This window comes from Polypterus senegalus, chromosome 17, assembly GCF_016835505.1.
Source record: "Polypterus senegalus isolate Bchr_013 chromosome 17, ASM1683550v1, whole genome shotgun sequence".
In the NCBI taxonomy this organism is placed as follows: domain Eukaryota; kingdom Metazoa; phylum Chordata; class Cladistia; order Polypteriformes; family Polypteridae; genus Polypterus; species Polypterus senegalus.
Window position 1 is genome coordinate 2,907,925 of NC_053170.1, and position 20,331 is coordinate 2,928,255.

The following is a 20,331-nucleotide window of genomic DNA, read 5'->3' on the forward strand; positions in this document are numbered from 1 at the left end:
GGTGGAGGTCCATCAGTGTCTGATCACACCATCCATCACTCAATGGAAGACGAACCCGGACGACTCCAAAGTACCGTATACACTCACATATAAGTCAGGTCTTGAAACCCAAAAAAAAGCGATCATAAAATCAGATCCCAACTTATACGCCAATTCAAAAACACTAGGGCTGTGGAGTCGGAGACAATTTTGGGCACGTGAAGTCAGGGTCGGAGTTGGCAAAAACGAAACGACTCCGAATAAATTTAAATTGTAATGAAAAAAAATCATCAAGTAATAAATGTCCCATTTCACAAACAATAGCCCTAAATACAGTAAGTACTTCTCTGATGTAAGAATAAAGCCCAGTGCATAGCTGTGTTACTACGAGTATGTGAATATACAACCTGACTTTCGTAATCTGAATTAGGGTACATTACGAGAAGTGTTTTCATTTGATTTCAGGTCTAATGTGTTTAACACGTGTAATGATGGAGGTGGAGGTGTGTGCTATGGCCTGATGGGTGTTCAGGGGTTCAAACTGGCCAATACGGTAGAGAGTCGGCGTCCTAGCCAGCAGTTCTGTGGTTAAATGACGACGTTTATGTTGCCTTCCTTCAATCAACATGGAAAACACATTAGCATATTAAATACAGAGGAGTCGGAGTGAGAAGTACCGGAAACTAAGGAGTTGGAGTCGAAGGTTTTATCTAAATGCGATAAAAAAAAATGCGACACTTAAATTTATTTAATTTTTTTTTTTTTTTTTACATCTTCCTGCTTCCTCCAATCTCTCACCAGTTTCTCACACACATCGAATTTTGTTGCAGCAGCTCAGTTTCCAATTTCTTTCACCCCTTCCAACAACTTTTAAAGTTAAAGCCACCTTCATATTTTCTCCTGATCGTAGATAAGGGACGCTCTTACAATAAAGGTGTATGAGGGTGTGAGATACAGAAAAACACAAATCAGTGCAAACGTCGCTTCAGAATAGTTTGGGTCTTACCGTGTGGTCACAATACATAGAAAAAAAAAAAAGGCCGTGTGCTCCGGGTTTCCTCTCTCAGGTGGGCGTTAGCATATCGTAATCTCTTGGACCAATAGCAGGAGTTTTCCGCATTCAATTTATACGACCAATATTATAAAATACCAGAAATCATACGGTGAAGTCAAGCTCCAAATTATCCACGGGAGAACTTAAATGCAAGGTAGACAAAGTCGGACTCACGCATGCAAACTGCCGATTATTAAGAAAACCATCTTCTTCTGCCATAACCGTGTTATGTGTGCGCATATAAACGCACTGAATGACTCAAGGGTACAGTATGCGCGTGTCACCCACTGGCCACCGTAACGATGTGACTCAACAGACGGCCAGGCCGAGTCGGCGGGCTCAGACGCGTGACTCAACACCTAAGACTGCAGATGTCACAAGGTGAGGCGCTTCTAGTCACCGGTGATGGCGCCGGAGCAGCACGTGCAAGTGAGAATGTTCCCTGTACTCCGTGAACGTGACAATCAAGACTCCAATGAACCGACAAAGATCACAGGGAGAACTTCTCCGCGGGTAGATACGGTATTTCTTTTATCCTTAATTAGCAACCCAACCATATTAAGACACAAAATGAACCAACAGATAAACAACCACCTGCGTCCATCACACAATAACTGTGAACAAAGAAAGGTGAAGGCCTCAGTAATGCTGATCTGCTCAGGTCCACAAAACATTTTGACAGCCAGCGCTCTGAAGAAAAAAAAAACAAAATGTCTGCCATGGCAGAATGAGCGCCATGGAATTAAAGAACGGGTTTAATTAGCAACGAGAATTGGCTTCAAGTTAAGAAACTGAATGAAGCGAGTCGGTTGGAGTTTGAGGCCCCAACTTAGTTGCTCATCTGTTGGCTCCCTCACCTCACATCAAGTTTATGTTTAGGTGCCGTTTAAGGAAAAAAATATCAATTCAGCGGTCAGAGTCTCAATTAAAATAAAGGGAAAGAGTGAATTAGCAGCAAAAACTGGTCACTAATTAAGAAAAGAGTTAGAATGAAGACTTGCAGCCGCTCTCCAGGACTGGAGACCCCTGCCATAGAATATTCGGCCTGGTAACGCACACTCAAGTTGGCACACACGGGTTGAGATTGCAGTGAAGGTTAAGGATCTGCACTTGTGCCCTGCTTGATGGCACTCGGTGTTTGTGTAGGACAGTGTTGAATTGGTACTAAAATTTAGGCTCTGGTATCGATGCCAGCTTTCAGACGTCAATACCAAAACCGTTCTGAAGTGCAGAACTCAAAACCCACCAGCCTCCCTGGTGCACCACGCCACCCCACTTCTCTCCTGATCACTGTGAGGTCCTAATCATGTTGGAGTCGGTGCGGTGGGCCTGTGGGTCGATTTTACCCGCTAAGTTCTGATTGCGTCCGATCATACCGTTTCGTGTCTAGAAACTCCTAAACCCCGACTTTTTTTCCAACATTTGCTTCTTTGTAGCTTCCATTTAGTTCTACTCTTTAACACCCCAGACATGGCTAGAATGATCCCTCTCTTCGGTGAATCTTTACTTTTCCGGTTCAGCGCACCACCGCCCGATTAAAGCTCTGCAGCCTGTGATGTCTGAATGAAGGTAGGGGGTCTGAATGACAGGGGTGCCGAACTCTGGTCCTGGAGGGCCACAGTAGCTGCAGGTTTTTCATTCTAACCGTTTTCTTAATTAGTGACCACTTTTTCCCGCTAATTGCCTATACTTCCTTAGAAGGCTGGCGTCCTTCAACATCTGCAATAAGATGCTGCAGATGTTCTACCAGACGGTTGTGGTGAGCGCCCTCTTCTACGCGGTGGTGTGCTGGGGAGGCAGCATAAAGAAGAAGGACAAACTGGTGAGGAAGGCAGGCTCTATTGTAGGCACAGAGCTGGACAGTTTGACATCTGTGGCAGAGCGACGGGCGCTGAGCAGACTCCGGTCAATTATGGAGAATCCACTGAACAGGATCATCTCCAGACAGAGGAGCAGCTTCAGCGACAGACTGCTGTCACCGTCCTGCTCCACTGACAGACTGAACTGAAAAGACCCCACACTATGCGACTCGGGGGGTAAACGTTAACATTATACAAAGTTATTGTCTGTTATACCTGCATTGTTATCACTCTTTAATATTGTTCTTTATCAGTATGCTGCTGCTGTATCTATTATATAGTGCCTTTCACCTATCTATTATATAGTGCCTGTCACGTATCTATTATATAGTGCCTTTCACGTATCTATTATATAGTGCCTTTCACATATCTATCATATAGTGCCTTTCACATATTTATCTATTATATAGTGCCTTTCACGTACCCATCTATCTAGTTTTAATTAACTTGACTCCGCCCCTTGTTTCTTTTTCCTTAATTAGCAGCCAAACAATAATGAGACACAAAACGAGCTGCCACACAACCAGCTCACCACATTACCTGAAAATAAAGAAAGGTGAAGGTCTCGGTAAGGCTGATCTCTCAGGTCACCAAAACACTTTTGATTCTTCTGTTTTTTCTAAGAACGCCGTCAGAGTTTTGGAAATGTGGCAGAATGAGAGCAGCAACAGGCCATGAAATTAAATAACGAGCTCAATTAACACCAAGAATCAGCTTCTCTTTAAGTGATTGGTTGGAGTTTGAAGCCCCAGTTTAGCCGGTCATCTGGTTTCACGTCTCATTTCTGTTAAATGAAGAAACGAATCAATTCAGAGCAGGGGTCGCCAAGTCCGGTCCTGGAGGACCACCGTGGCTGCAGGTTTTCCTTCTAACCCTTTTTCTTAATTGAGTGCCCTGTTTTTGCTGCTAATTAACTTCTTGTGAATTCATTTTAAATTAAAGATTTGTTCTCCTGAATCTCGTCACCGTTCCTCTGAATTGCTCCATTTCTTTCCTTAAATGACAGCCAAACAGAAATGACATGTGATGTGAGGGAGCCAATTGAAGACCACCTAAGTCAGGGCCTCAAACTCCAACCAGCTGCTTAATTAGGCTCCGATTCTTGTTAATTAAACTCGTTCCTTAATTCCGTGGCCTGTCGCTGCTCTCATTGTGCAATAGCAGACATGTCTGACATTGTGGATTTTCTCTTTTCTAAGAGCAGATCGACATTCCTGAGACCTTCACTTTTCTTCATCTTCTTCTATTATACGCGACGGGCGGCACGGGGCATCGTGGGTAGCGCTGCTGCCTCGCAGTTAGGACACCCGGGTTCACTTCCCAGGTCCTCCCTGCGTGGAGTTTGCATGTTCTCCCCGTGTCTGCGTGGGTTTCCTCCCACAGTCCAAAGACATGCAGGTTAGGTGGATTGGCGATTCTAAATTGTCCTTAGTGTGGGTGGGTGTGCGTGTGTGCCCTGCGATGGGCTGGCGCCATGCCCGGGGTTTGTTTCCTGCCTTGCGCACGCTGTTGGCTGGGATTGGCTCCAGCAGACCCCCGTGACCCTGTAGTTAGGATATAGCGGGTCGGATAATAGATGGATGGAAATACGCGACCGTGGCTGTCCAGGATTTTAAATCACCTGTCACTCGAAAACCTCTTGACCTGAAATTTGGCACACGTATACTACGTGACGTCTACTATCCGCTTGTGGGGTGATGATTTTTATTACTCTTTTTATTTTACTGTAGAATCAACTCTCGGCAGGACGGCCATGCGGCGCATACGTATGGGCGCCGTTCTCATTCCCTACCACCTTCGCGCTCACTTCCCCTCCCTCTTCATATCTTAACTCGTTCTTGAGGCAGATTGAAGACTGAAGTGCCAGCTTAAGTGAAAAATGAAGAAAAATTCACTAAGTAATTGCAACACAAAAACTAACTTAATCAGTTTTAACGTGAAAAGATGCTGACAGAAGAAGAGAAGCCGCAGGGCCGCCAAGGGGGAGAAAAGAAGATCTGCTCAGGAAGCAGCAAGCGCATCAACCTCTGAGCAGACGAATGCTAAACGTACAGCGAAAGAGGACGAAAGCTACAAGTCAAGTGTATTCACTGCACGTTATCGTGCCGTACGCCATTACTGGTTTTCAGATATTGTATGATGAACACCAGATGTTTCGGCTCATTTTGTACCTCATTACTGTTTGGCTGCTAATTAAAGAAAAAGAAACAATTCAGAGGTCCGAGTCTTGAAGAGCAAGTCAATTCAATAACTTTGTATAATGTTAACATTTAACCCCCCCGAGTCGCATAGTGTGGGGTCTCCTCAGTCTGTCGCTGAAGCTGCTCCTCTGTCTGGAGATGATCCTGTTCAGTTGATTCTCCATGATTGGCAGCAGTCTGCTCAGCGCCCGTCGCTCTGCCACAGATGTCAAACTGTCCAGCTCTGTGCCTACAATAGAGCCTGCCTTCCTCACCAGTTTGTCCCTCTTCTTTATGCTGCCCCCCCAGCACACCACCGCGTAGAAGAGGGCACTCGCCACAACCGCCTGATAGAACATCTGCAGCATCTTATTGCAGATATTGAAGGATGCCAGCCTTCTGTTGCAGTCTAGTCGGCTCTGTCCTCTCTTACACAGATCATCAGTATTGGCAGTCCAGTCCAGTTTATCATCCAGCTTCTATCTATCTAATTAAAATGAGTTCAAAAGAAGTTAATTAGCAGCAAAAAGAGGTCAGTCACTCAGAAAACGGATAGAATGAAAACCTGCAGCCACTGCGGCCCACCAGGACTGGAGTTGGCGACCCCTGATTCAGAGGACTGAAGCCTTAAAAACAGGGCTATTAAAATGAAGAGAAAAGGAGTTAAAAGCAGAGAAACGGATTAGGAAAAAGGCCAGAATGAAAACCTGCAGCCACTGCGGCCCACCAGGACTGGAGTAGGCGACCCCTGAATTCTAAGAGGAAGCCAAGAAAAAAAAAAAAAAAGAACCAATAAGGAACGACTTACAGCTTTGGGTGAATTCTTTAAAAGTCACCTTATAGGCCCTCCACAGATTTACACATTGGCATATCGTTTAAGACGTCTACTCTGTGCAGGGTAAAAGTCACTTTTTCCACCAATGTTCACTTTTTTTTGACCAGATCACAATTCCAGGGGGCCACAAGTCTCCATACACTTTGTTAAATGGGCCTTTAAACGGCTTGGAAAATTCCAGAAAACGACGCCAGGCCTTTAGGCAATTTGACAACTAGCTTCTGATAGCCAATTAGCCTAAGTGGAGTCAACATGTGGATGTGTGTTTAGGCCGACCATCAAACTCACCGCCTCTTCGCTTGACATAACAGAACAATCAATCAAAAGAAACAGTAGACCTCCACAAATGTGGTTCCATCTTTGGGAACAACTTCCACACGCCTGAAGGTTCCACGTTCATCTGTATAAACAATAATATGCAGGTATAAACACCAAGGGACCACCCAGCCGTCATCCCGCTCAGGAAGGAGATGCATTTGTGTCTCCTAGAAAAGGGGGGCCTTTGGCACAAAAAGTGCAAATCAATCCCAGAACAGCAGCAGAGGACTTTGTGAAGATGCCGGAGGACACAGGTAGACAAGTAAAACAAGTCCAACATTGACATCACCTGAAAGGCCACGCAGCACAGAAGCCACCGCCACTCCAAAGCGCCAGACTGAAGTTTGTAATGGCACAAGGGGACAAAGATCTGGCTTTCTGGAGAAGCATCCTCTGCTCTAATGAATCCAACATTGAACTGTTTGGCCATAATGACCATCGCTACGTTTGGAAGGAAAAAGGCGAGGACTGCAAAGCAAAGAACAAGCATGGGGCGGGAGTGTCATGTTGTGAGGGTGGTGACCACCACAAAATAGATGGCATCCATCCATCCATTATCCAACCTGCTATATCCCAACTACAAGGTCATGGGGGTCTGCTGGAGCCAATCCCAGCCAACACAGGGTGCAAGGCAGAAAAAAACCCCCAGGCAGGGCGCTCGCCCACCGCAGGGCACTAGATGGCATCATGAGCAAGGAAAATGATGGGAGATACACAGCAGCAACATCTCAAGAGCTCACCAAGGAAGTTGAAGCTCAGCCTCCAATGGCTCTTCCAAAGGGACAAGGACCCCAAGCAGACCTCCAAAGGTGTGACAAGATGGCTTAAGGTACTGGAGTGGCCGTCACAAAGCCCTGATCTCAATCCGACTGAACGTCTGTGGTGTGTGTGCCAAGAGGCCTACAAACCTATCCCAGTGAAACCATTTCCGACTGGAGTAATGGGCCAAAATTCCAGCAACTCATTGTAAGAAGCTTCCAGAAGGTCCACCGAGAAGACTGGCTCAAGTTAAACAATTTAAAGGCAACGCGAGCAGATATTAACAAATTGTATGGAAACTTGTGATGCCAACTGTAAGGATACTTATGAGAGGTAGGAAGGGGGGGTCTAGGTGGTCTTTTGGTCAGCGGGACCACCTTATTATAACCTTTACTACTGTGGTTTGTTCAATGATTGTGCTATTTTGGTGCTGCCCAACTGCTGAATCCCGTTAAAATTGTTTTGTCCGATCGCTCAGGTTTTTACATCAAATGGTACACAGCTCACAGATTCTGCCAAATTGTCCCAAGAACAGCAGCAAATTCATGATTTTTTTCCGCAAGGATGTCGGAAGTGAGAGCGCAACCGAACAAGAGCACTGGAAATCCCGTGCTTTGGAATCGAAATGCAATCCCCAAAGCAGAGGTGGGTAGTAAGTAACGAGTTACATTTACTTGAGTAACTTTTTAAAACATTGTACTTCTAAGAGTAGTTTTACTGCACCATACGTTTGACTTTTACTTGAGTACATTTGTGAAGAAGAAACGCTACTCTTACTCCGCTACATTGGGCGAAACTCGACTCGTTACTTTTTTCCCCCATTAGATACGCTATATTTTTGCCAGAGAGAAGCCGCCAGTGGATCTACTGCACGACTGTTTCACCAATCAGACGTAGCAACAATAATCACGACTCCCTTTCACCAATCAGACGTAGCCATGCAGTCACATGACCACAAACAAACTCCTCACAGACAGCGGACAGGGAAAGAAAGAATACAAATGGAACCTCGTTCCGGAAACGTGCTCGCAATCCAAAGCACTCGTATATGAAAGCGAATCTCCCCATAAGAAATAATGGAAACTCTGACGAGTCGTTCCACAACCCGAAACTATTCATATAAAAATGATGAATACAAAAGATAAAGTAAAAAATACATAAAACAAATGAACCTGCACTTTACCTTTGAAAAGAATCATGGCTGGTGTGAGCGAGTTTCTAAACTCTTGTGGGATTTCACCCAATGGGACGACGCGCAGGACAGCGTCCCAAAGCGACCGCAGGCTCCCAGCGCTGTAGCACTTCGCCGTAAAAGCAAATCCGGAAAGATTGCGGTCATGCTATAAGCACCTGCCGTTGATGGGTGATACAAGGAACATTATAAATGCGCAGGGCACTTGGCCACTAACCTGGGCATGAGCCTGCCTGACTGCCGTGTCTGTGTATAGGAGAGCGGCAGACCCCCGCTACAATAAATGATGGTGTCGCTAAAGTATCGAGACTCGGCGTCGTGTTCTGGGGTGCAAGATGGGGACTCGACACGTCACAGCACACGTGGTCACAATGCTGGAGTAAACCGTATACGCTCTATACGAGTGAAGCACGCCGACGGACGATTGCCCACAATCACAAGCGAGACAGAGAAGAACCATCAGCTCAGTTGTGATCACGTGACGCTCGGCAGACACAGCGTATACGGACTACTCGTATTGCAAGGCCTCGCTCGTTTATCAAGTCAAAATGTATTCAAAATTTTAGCTCGTCTTGCAAAACACTCACCAGCCAAGTTACTCACAATCCAAGGTTCCACTGTACATGAAAAAGGAGAGCCAACCATCACGTGACTGAGTGAAGAACAAGCACGTGTTAACCAAACAGGCGCAGACAGCCGAGGTAAAGTGAGACTTGCTGGACGTGCGCAAGCTGCCTTGTTCGGATGTGATTTTCTATCGGCTCTGCTATTCTGATGGCGAGTGAATACGCAGCATTAGACGGTCAGCGTACAGGAGATCTCGTCACTGTAAGTGGTCTGCACTGTTCAGACAGACATGCCACCTACTGTAGGCATCGGCTTCAAAAGCTTTGCTGTGAAAAACTGAGATTTGGAACTTTGCGTTATTTGTGCATCTTTATTTTGTAAAGATGTTATTTCAATAGCAGAATTTGCACATCTGTATAATAAAAGCCCAGCGCGGTGTCCGTGTCCGCGTTCCTTTTGGCTGTATAGCCGCCACGTAGAAAGGCCCCAGTCCGCCCCCTCTCAGAATTCCTGCTTACCCCCCTCCGTTCTTACCCCTTTTCTTTTATTTTTCCTGTTCCCGAAAATCTTTTCAAAACAAAAGTAAAGAAATAGACAGAGCGTCACATTAACGTCTTCTCCCCTCTGCCTATTAAATAATCGATCAAATGAAATCAAATGAAAGAAACAGAAACCACAACCTACCCTTACAGCGTCCACCGCGCTCCTGGCGTTGCAGGTTATGCGGTGTGACGCTAATTAACGCCCTACAACAGATTATATTGTTCATATACTATTACCTATTTACAGGGATCAACTCTTTTGGGGGAAAAAAAAAAAATGTAATAATAAATAACACGTGCACTTGAGTATTTCGAGCCCCGCGTCTGAGTCGGATGGTTCCCCTGGTCTCCAATTCGTGTGTTTCACTATGCCTTTCCGTCTTCAGTTACCCATGTGCACTTGTACGGAAGAGACCTTACAGAACAATGCCGAACCGAAATGCAACTAAACCTGCTGCTGCGAGAGAGGACACATTACAGCGTGATCACCAAGCAAAGAGGCAAAGGCGTGACAGTCGCTCGCAAGAAACGGACACTCGGCATTCACACAGATTAGCTCAACGACGCGTCTCTGCTGCACAACGAAAGGCAACTGAAACCCCTACAGAGAGAGAAGACAGATTACGCCGTGATCGCGAAAGAAAGAGGCAAAAGCGTGCCAATGAGACTCCCGACGAAAGGTCCTTACGATGGAGTTATTCAACTGTGGTCATCCAACGCGCGCCAAGTTGTTAGTTATTTTACATTTTTGTCTGTCTTATTACATTTCTAACAATTAAATCATCTATATATATAATTCACTAAGGCAAGACACCCAAGGAAAACACGGCGGAAGGATCGTGGATTCACTAAGCCGCCGACAAGTAAGACACCTATGGCGCACACAGGAAGGAGTCACACCCACCAACTCCAAGAAGTAAGCAGTCTTTAAAAACCGAGTTTTCGGTTACAACGCACGACCGCGTGCACCATACCAATTTGTTTTACTCGCTACATACGGCAATTCATATCCACGACAAACGTGCGTCTTCTTAGATGCTCCTGCAGGAACACGGAAAGTCTACGCGAGTCCCAGGTGCATCTGGACTGTGCAAAAACGACAACGACTCAAATGACGAGTTGGAGGTGGGCACATGCTGCCAGTTTTCAGTCACAGACGATTGTGTGTTGCTTCGTTGCGTGCATTGTTACAATGTTGCTTTTATTACATTACCGATTTTTCAAATGCTGATTTTCTCCCTGTGCTTAAAAATCATTAAAAAACCGGCCTGATTATGTGGCGTATGGTACGCCGCGGGTTGGCTAGTTTATTATAATCAGTTACTCGGTACTTGAGTAGTCTTTTCACCAAATACTTTTTTACTCTTACTTGAGTCACTTTTTCGTGGACTACTTTTTACTTCGACTTGAGTAATATTATTTTGAAGGAACGCTACTCTTGAGTACAATTTGTGGCTACTCTACCCACCTCTGCCCCTAAGCGGAAGGCAACACGTTTGCTTTGCTTTTAGTTACAAGACGTGGTCTGCGTAAACAAATCTGTACGCGTCAGTGCGGCATTTGAAACCGATGCAGAAACAGTATGCCGCAGAGAAAAGCAAGCAGTCACTGGGGTTTTAAACCACGACAAGATAAAACAGTGCCAACATAGAAGGGATGGGGCGCAAACGCATCGCGCCGCAATGTAGGCAACATGTTGGACTGAAATTACCGTATTTTTCTCTCCATAAGACTCACCAAGGTTTACAGGAGGATCACAAGAAAAAAAAATATTCTGAACTAAATGGTGTACTAATATATTTAATAACATAGCAGAATGATATTTCAACCATGTACAGTCAACAGCGGTATTAAGAACCATCATCACGGTCATTAACAAATGAGGAGAGACTTTAAGGTTCAAGCACTCTTCTAGTTTTCTGGAAACCCCAAGAACTCCTCATCGCTCGTGTCAGAATTTTATGAAGCTCAGTTGCTCACAACCACGGATTTCACTTTCTTTGCTATCTTCATATATGATACCATCTTCAGTTCCATCTTAGGCATTGCTAATGGCAGCTTCCACCTGCAGCTACAGACTCCATTTTAGTGTTTAGATCTTGACAGTGCATGTGCCCAAAACATTAACATTTATATGTTACTTATATAAAAGCCACATCGCAATGTTATTTACTTCAATTTACTTACTTACTTCCTACAGCGTAAAGTCACAAGTAGACTGCAGAGCTTCCTCTGTTTGATTGACACGGGCCTGCTCCAAAAATACACGTGTAATGCCACAAAAAGTGCACACTGAGACTTCAGTTCACAAGCAATGGTACAAGAATGCAGTCAGACTTCTTTTTTGGGCACATACACCGTCCAGATCTAAACACTAGCATAGAGAGTCGCTTGTGTACTGAAGAGTCTATAGCTGCCGTTGGACTTTTGCAGTCACTGTAATTTGTATATAAAAGTCAGAACGAATGTTATGTACCTTGATTTATTTACTTATCTTCCTACAGCGTAGAGTCACAGGTAGACAGCAGAGCTTCCCGTGTACATATTCAAAGTACAGCGATGGCAAAAGTGTGACGTGCACTCTCTCTAAAGTAGAACCCTCGTCATCATCCGAGTCAGGTCAGGAAATACAATCCTGGGGCGCACGCTGTGGCTGCACGTTTTTGTTCCAACCCGCTTCTGTTTTTAATTGGACTCCTGGGCTAATTAAGTGAGATGTTATTTCCCAAGTTCTCTGTTTTGGGAACAGAATAGAAATTAGAAAACTAAGTTGGGTTAAAAAAAAAAGTATTTATATATATATACATATACATATATACATATATATACATACATATACATATATACATATATATATATACATATACATATATACATATATATATATATACATATATATATATACACATATACATATATATATATATACATATACATATATATATATATATATATATATATATATACACATACATATATATTTTTATAACTTTACTTTAACTTAATCCTGATACTCTGTATGTTCAATTCTTCATAATAACTATTCACAGTGGCTCCAAAATCCATACTGACCCCTACTCTCTCTTCTGTTTCTTTTTCCGGTTTCTTTGTGGTGGCGACCGGCGCCGCCACCACCACCTACTCAAAGCATCCTGATGCACCAACATTGATGGACTGAAAGCCAGAAGTCTACGTGACCATCATCATCAGGTCCTTTCATGAAAACCCTAAATACAAAGAGGACTGTTTGACTTATGTTAGGTAGATTGCCCAGAGGGGACTGGGCGGTCTCTTGGTCTGGTACCCCTGCAGATTTTATTTTTTTCTCCAGCCTTTGGAGTTTTTCTTTTGTTTTTTCTGTCCACCCTGGCCATCGGACCTTACTCCTATTCTATGTTAATTAATGTTGACTTATGTTTATTTTTTATTGTGTCTTCTATTTCTCTATTCATTTTGTAAAGCACTTTGAGCTACATTTTTTTGTATGAATATGTGCTATATAAATAAATGTTGATTGATTGATACATATATACACATACATATATACACATACATACATACACATACATACATATATATACACATATATATACATACATATATACACATATATACACACACACAGCCATATGTAAAAGTTCAGGACCCCCTCTCAGTCTGCATAATAACTGACTCTCCTTTCAACAGTAAAGATCACAGTGGCTTGTCTTTCATTTCCCAGGAGTACTGCGGTGTTTTCAGAACAAAGATTTTTAGTGACGCAGTATTTAGTCGTATGAAATGAAATCAAATGTGAAAAACTGGCTGTGCACAAATGTGTGTCCCCTTGTCACTCTGCTGATTTGAATGCCTGTCACTGCTCAGTGCTGATTACTTGGTATGATGAGCTCGTCAAGCCTTGAACTTCATAGACCGGAGTGTCCAGTCATGAGCGGTCAAAGGTATTTAAGGTGGTCAATCACAAGTTGTGCTTCCTTCCCTTTGACTCTCCTCTGAAGAGTGACAGACAGCATGGGATCCTCAAAGCAACTCTCCAAAGATCTGAAAACAAAGATTGTTGAGTCTCCTGGTTTAGGTGAAGGCTACAAAAAGCCATCTCAGAGGTTTAAACTGTCAGGTTCAACTGTAAGGAATGGAATCAGGAAATGGAAGGCCACAGGCACAGTTGCTGTTAAACCAACCCAGGTCTGGCAGGCCAAGAAAAATACAGGAGTGACATATGAGCAGGATTGTGAGAATGGTGACAGACAACCCACAGATAATAATACTAATAATAGATTTTATTTATATCGCGCTTTATATTTAACAATCTCAAAGTGCTACAAAATAAGAATAAAATTAACAAACAAAAAAATCTATAGAAATAATTTAACCAAAAGCCTTTCTAAAAAGATAAGTTTTTAAGTTTCGTTTGAAGGCATCGATCGACTGTGGGGCTCTCAAGTAGTCAGGGAGGGAATTCCACAGCCTCTGCGCCACCGAAGAAAAGGCCCTATCACCCATACTGCTAAGTTTAGTTCTGGGAACTTGAAGAGTGCTGGTATGCACAGAGCGGAGGGTGCGGCTCGTGAGGAAGTATGAGGGATAAGGAGTTCCTGTAAATAAAGGGGAGCAGATCCATAAACGCACTGATGGGTAAGGAGGGAAACCTTGTAGTCAATTCTAAGTGGTACAGGGAGCCAGTGAAGGGTTTTCAAGATAGGAGTGATGTGGTTATGCTTTCGCACCCTCATCAGGATCCTGGCAGCGCGGTTCTGAATGTACTGGAGTCTCTGGGTACTCTTGCCAGGAATCCCAATGAGGAGCGCATTACACGCAGATCACCTCCAAAGACCTGCAAGAACATCTCGCTGCAGATGGTGTATCTGTGCATCGTTCTACAATTCAGCACATCTGTATGGCAGGGTGATGAGAAAGAAGCCCTTTCTGCTCTCACGCCACAAACAGAGTCACTTGTTTGTATTTAAATGCTCATTTAGATGAGCCAGATTCATTTTGGAACAAAGTGCTTTGGACTGATGAGAAAACAATGGAGTTATTTGGTCATAAAAAAAAGCGCTTTGCATGGCAGAAGAAGAACACCGCATTCCAAGACAAATACCTGCTACCTCCTGTCAGATTTGGTGGAGGTCCCATCATGCTGTGGGGCTGTGTGGCCAGTTCAGAGACTGGGGCCCTTGTTAAAGTCGAGGGTCGCAGGAATTCAACCCAATATCAACAAACTCTTCAGGATAATGTTCAAGTATCAGTCACAAAGTTGAAGTTATGCAGGGGTTGGATATTCCAACAAGACAATGAAACAAAACACAGTTGGAAATCTACAAAGGCATTCATGGAGAGGGAGAAGTGCAATGTTCTGGAATGGCCGTCACAGTCCCCTTACTTGAATATCATCGACAATCTATGGGATGATCTGAAGCAGGCCGTCCATCAAATTGAACTGAGAGACTTTGGATGTTAGTATTTCTGACCATTCTTCATCCAGAGTCCAGACTCATCACAGGCTACAGGAGGACAGCGTCTGGAGGCTCAACTGAGTATTGATGTCACATCTCTGATGGGTGCCCACATTTATGCCCCTGTCTAATTTAGTTATGATGCATATTGCACATTTTCTGTTAATCCAATAAACTTAACGTCACTGCTGAAATACGACTTGTGTCCATAAGGCAAGTCAGATATTAAAAGGAAGTCAGCCAATGAGAAACAAAAATCTTAAAAAATTAAGAGGGCTTCCCAAACTTTTTCATAGGACGGTATATTAAAATGTACCAAGCAGATATTTGGGAATAATGTTTTTTTTTCTTTTTAACAATATTTTCATCTTGATTTTCATTCTACTTTTCCGTGTGTTCCAATTGTTTAATTAACCCTTCATTTACTAATCAGTGGGTCTGATGCTAAAGTACTTGCAGCCTTTGATTACTCCGTGTTGTTTGCCAGCGTGTCTGCTCTGCTCATTTTTAACTGTCATTAATAAGATACAATGAAGGGGAAAAACTGCACAGACAAAGGGCAAAATAAAATGAAATCAACAAAAGAGAGTTAAGCATTTAAATCTTTAGCAAAAGCAGAAACATTTCTAAATGTCTTATAAATTTAAAAGTCACGCTGCTGTGCTTTTCTGAAAGTAGAGTAAAAGAAAAATAATCCCAGCTAATTAAATGAGATGAGTGCAATCAGGTGTTGTCACCGATTAGGAATCTGGTTGGAACAAAACCCTGCAGCCCCAGAGTGCCCCCCAGGACCGAGGGTGGGAAACACTGAGGTAATACACATCACGGTCAGCGACGCCATATTTGCCCCATAAGACGTACAGACATTTCCACCCACTTTTGGAGGAAAAAAAGTGTGTCCTATGGAGCGAAAAATACGGTAATTTTGGCCGGAATGACCTTCCATACCCGAGAGTGGCGACATTTTGCAAGGTGAGAACTTCGCTGTGCTACAAGTACAACGTCAGGACCGTCGGGTAGCTCTCCACTAGAGGAGGGTGCTACAGAAACACCGCTCGTGAGCTAATAAAAGTGTCAACTGAATAAATAATACTGCACTGCTGTGGAAAAGTGTGAAAGTGTGTGTGTGTGTCAATGCAAAGTCCTTTTGCAGGTTACATTAATGGAACAAGTAAATCAACCCCAATTTTCCAGAGCTGAGAAGATGTTCACCACAGGAAAGTGTCACATAAATGAGCCCACTGCTGACCCGATACACTTGGTTTGGACCTGTGCGGAGGAGAGATGCTGGGTATATTGGGAGAAGGATGCTAAGGATACAGCTGCCAGGAAAGAGGAAGGCCTAAGAGAAGGTTTATGGATGTGGGGAGAGATGACATGCAGGTGACGGGTGTGACAGCACAAGATGACGAGGACAGGAAGAGATAGAAGAAGATGATCTGCTGTGGCAACCCTAATGGGAGCAGCCAAAAGAAGATGAAGGAGGATTAAAAAGGGCAACCCTGCTGGAGGACAGAGAAAGAAGATGAGGACAGGAAGAGATCTGCGGTGGCAACCCCTAACAGGACAGCCGAAAGAAGAAGAAGCCGACTCGATACACTAGAAATTGTATTATCAGTGGATACACAACACTGCCCAACTACGGAAAAGAGTAAGCCGTGAGTGTGTGTCATCAGCAGCTCACAGTAATGAAACATGTAAACGAACTTCCAGAGTCGAGAAGGCAAAGCAACACTTGAAGCCATGCTGTGGAAAGCAACCAGGAGCAGCCCAGGACTGGTGGACGTGCTGCGCTCTGACAGACTTTTGAGAATTAAACCTGGCAGAGGAGACGGCATGGGAACCTCACCCACGTCTTCAAAATCCTCAATGGCACCTGATAAAGCAGACCCAGCAGAGTTCACTCAAGGGGGTCGAATCACCTAATTGTGGACCATCCATCCATCAAGACTCGAGGACAGCAGTGGAAACGAAGGGGAAGGGCATGGAGGACTGAAGCCTGTAAGCTTCTTTACGCACAGAGCTGTGGGAATCTGAAACAAACTGCCAAGACTTGGAGGTGAAGCAGAAAGCAACCTTTAGGCAGGATCTGGAGGAGACGTCGGGACGGCTCAACAATAATAGAACATCAGAAATTTGACAAACGAGAGGAGGCCATTTGTTGCCAGTTTGCTTAGCTAATCGCCAAGCTGCCCAAACATCTCCTCCCGATTCCTCTTAAAGGTTTGTCATGGTTTATACTTCACTTCCATGTCTCAGTAGTTTGTTTCGAGTCCCACAACTCTTTGGAAGTGCTTTCTGGCTTCTGCACTTCCCCTTAATTTCCACCGATGTCCTCCAGTGTCTGGTTGGTCTCCTCTTGTCGGTCCAATTTCTTATAATTTTTAGAAGATGCTCACTAGAGAAACGTGTCCAGTAAATCAGTAAATGCTCAATACTGTATAAATAAGGCAGATGGTGACACACAAACGCACACACAATCAAGTCCCTTGGGTGGAACCGTGCAGGTTACAACAACAGAACAGATAAAAGCCGCCCACAAACCCAGAAGTTGAGAAGACAGAGCAGAACTGGGAGCTGTGCAGAGGAGAGCCACCAGGAGGACTGAAGGACACCTCCTACTGTGGCAGACTTTTGAGAATTCAGGCTGGCATGGGAACCTCTCCCATGTCTTCAAAATCTTCAATGGCACCTGATAACGCAGAGCTGGCAGAGTGCACTTAAAGGTGAGTCACCTAATCGAGGGCAGCAGTGGAAATGAAGGGGAAGTGCATTTAGGACTGAAGCCTGCAAGAGCTGCGGGATTCTGAAACAAACTACCAAGTCATGGAGGGGAAGCAGAAACCCTGACAACCTTAAAGTAGGACCTGGAGGTGATGTTGGGACAGCTTAGCCATTAGCTGAACAAATGAGTGGCAAGAGGACTGAATGGCCTCCGAGTCTCGTTTTTCAGATCTCTTGCGATTTCTGGAAGATGTTCACTAATAAATAATAATAAATTTTAATTTATATTGCGCTTTATATAGCCACATAGAAGAGTCACATAATACAAGTTCTAGTGTCAGTGGTGGGCTCGTTTATCAGTGGACACACAACACTGGCCAACTATGGAATAGAGTGAACCATCTGTGAGTGATCAGCAGGTCACTGTGGATGAACAGTGAAGCTCACAGAAATGGAACGTGTAAATGACCGCCACATCCCCAGAGTTGAGAAGACACAGCAGAACTGGGAGCTGTGCGGAGCAGAGCCACCAGGAGCACCTCAGGACTGAGGGACACGTAACCTGCTTAATCACAAGCAGAACAGACTGCATGGGGACCATCACCCAGGTCTTCAAAGTCATTGATCAAGCAGAATAAGCTTAAGTGGGAATCCCACACTCAAGGGCCATCCCATCCGTGAGGACACCATTGGACATAAAGGGGACGTGTGTGTGTGTGTGTGTGTGCAGGACTGAAGCCAGGAAGCACATCTTTATGTGATGAGATGTTAGAATGTGAAACAGACTACCAAGTCACAGAGATGAAGCAGAAACCTTAACAACCTTAAAGGACCACCTGGATGTGATGTTGGGACTTCACCTGAACAAATGAGTGACAAGAGGACTGAATGGCCTCCTCTCGTTAGTCAAATTTGAGTTCTTCAAATTTTGGAAGATCTTCACGACAGAAATCAGGCGGTTTTAATGTCCACCGCTGACAATTTCAAATCACTAGCAATCTAATTGTCAGTGGGCACACAATATGACACAACTACGGAAAAGAATACACTCTGTGCGTGTCCGTGACCATCAAGTCACCATGGATGATGAGCCTTGTGGGTTACAATAATGGAACAATCCCAGATGTGGGGGGTCTCCTCCTGCCAAAAGGTCACACAAAAGCTGGTGTCAGCTCAGTGGCCATGTGGAGGAACAAACCTGTACCACCCATGACAGATTACAGGTGCAAACGTGTGCTGAGCCCCTGTGACATCCTTGAGGTGACATTTCCCACAGGTCCCAGTTTTCTTGGCCGTTTCCGCTGCCTCTTTTACTTTTGCTAGTGTATCTGCTGCCCACGAAGATGCCTCAGGGATGAGCAGACGGGGGTTCTAAACTGCAGCCCTATGCGATTTCTACACAAAGACCCCAAACAGATGCCCCCCCACCACATGTACTTCGTATTGTCCCGGCCGAGTCCTTGTCGCCCCATTGTTGCACATTTGCTGCCGTTTTCGGAGTTGCACGGATTATCGAGGGTCGCTGGACCCTTCGGTCCCGTCAAGGTGGACGGGGCTTTTGTTTTCAGCATTTCCTCTCGTTCTCTTTAGCACAAGCTGATGGAGACCTGACTCAAGTGATGCGGCGGTCGGCCCGAATCGCGATCGCTGCTTTTGGGACAGCCGGCGTCAGGGAAGCTTAGCGGCGGCGGAGGCTGCAGCCACCTAACGGACCGTTAGAAAGGCGACGTGAATACAACGCGGCGGAGAATCGCTCGGGGGGTCAGCCAGCCGCGACTCGGAGATGGGCCTACACAACAAATCGCAACATGGCGTGCAGCGAGGGCCAGAAGTAGAAAATATTTCAAAGAAAAAAAAAAACACCCTGAACGAAACAAACACGAATGAAAGGAAAAACGAAAAGAAATGAAAAGTGAGGAGGCAGCGGCGAGCGGGACCCCTTGAGCTCCTCCGAGACGCGATGGCTGCGGGCCCCCCGTGCGGCAGAGCCGCAAACAATTGATGCTCGCGCAGCGGCACATCCCGGGGGCTCGCGGCCACCGCGCCGGCTTCAGCAGCCTCCCGCCAGCCCCGCTCCCGCTCTCCCTGCCGTCGTCTCGTCACCGTCCCAGCGTCCATTCTTTGTCGCCGTTTCGGCACGACGAGAGAGTCACCCGCGCGACGCACAAAACGAGGGTCCTTTATTATGACCCCCCTCCTTCTCCTCCTCCTCCTCTTCTTCTCCTCCTCCTCCTCCCCACTACCACCGCCGCCACCGTCTGTTTACCTGCGCATGGCCACCGTCGGCCCCCTCTGCTCTTCCTCGGCGGATCTCTTCTTCTTTTCCGTTCTTTTTGTGGGTTTTATCGGAGCGAACCGTCACTTTGTTGCATGAAAACGCGAGCAAAAATTAGACCCCAAACATTGTTCTCGAGCAGCTGCTGTTCTCCTCCATTTTGTACGAGCGCAGGGGATTGTGGGAGTTAGTGAGCGACTCCGGAGGACGGGTCCTGAGAGGAGACAGTCAGGCGCGGGAGGGGGCGGGAGGAAGACCCCCGCGAAGACAGGGGGTCTCGTGAGGTGACCGGCGAGGACAGTGGCAGTGTCATCAGGGTTGGTTCGAGGCGCTAAGCGGAGCGAGTGATGGAGGACCGGGGGACCGAAGACGAAAGGGAAATTAACCGCGGGGCCTCTCAAAAAAGAAATAAAAAAGTGAGAAGATGACAGTGGCAAAGTAACACAAGATAACAGAAGAAAGAAAGAACGAAAAAAAGAAATTGATGACTTAAATAAGTAGCGAGGAAAGAAGAAAAGCAAAAAGGACACGAGATGGAGAAGGTGAGGTAGTGAGGAACAGCAGAAGAAATGGAGACCCTGAATGGCAAAT

The 20,331-nt window shown here is 45.2% G+C and overlaps 1 protein-coding gene across 2 annotated transcripts in view; it reads right to left on the reverse strand.

Annotated features, from left to right (window-relative positions):
* The window catches only part of LOC120517629 (zinc finger protein 281-like), an 83,123-nt gene extending 63,213 nt beyond the window's left edge, over window positions 1-19,910 (reverse strand). For both annotated transcript variants that reach the window (XM_039740049.1, XM_039740048.1), the window contains exon 1: window positions 19,732-19,910. The gene's annotated coding sequence lies outside the window, so the exon portion shown is untranslated. The remainder of the gene's footprint in view (window positions 1-19,731) is intronic.
* Between the last annotated feature and the right edge of the window lie 421 nt (window positions 19,911-20,331).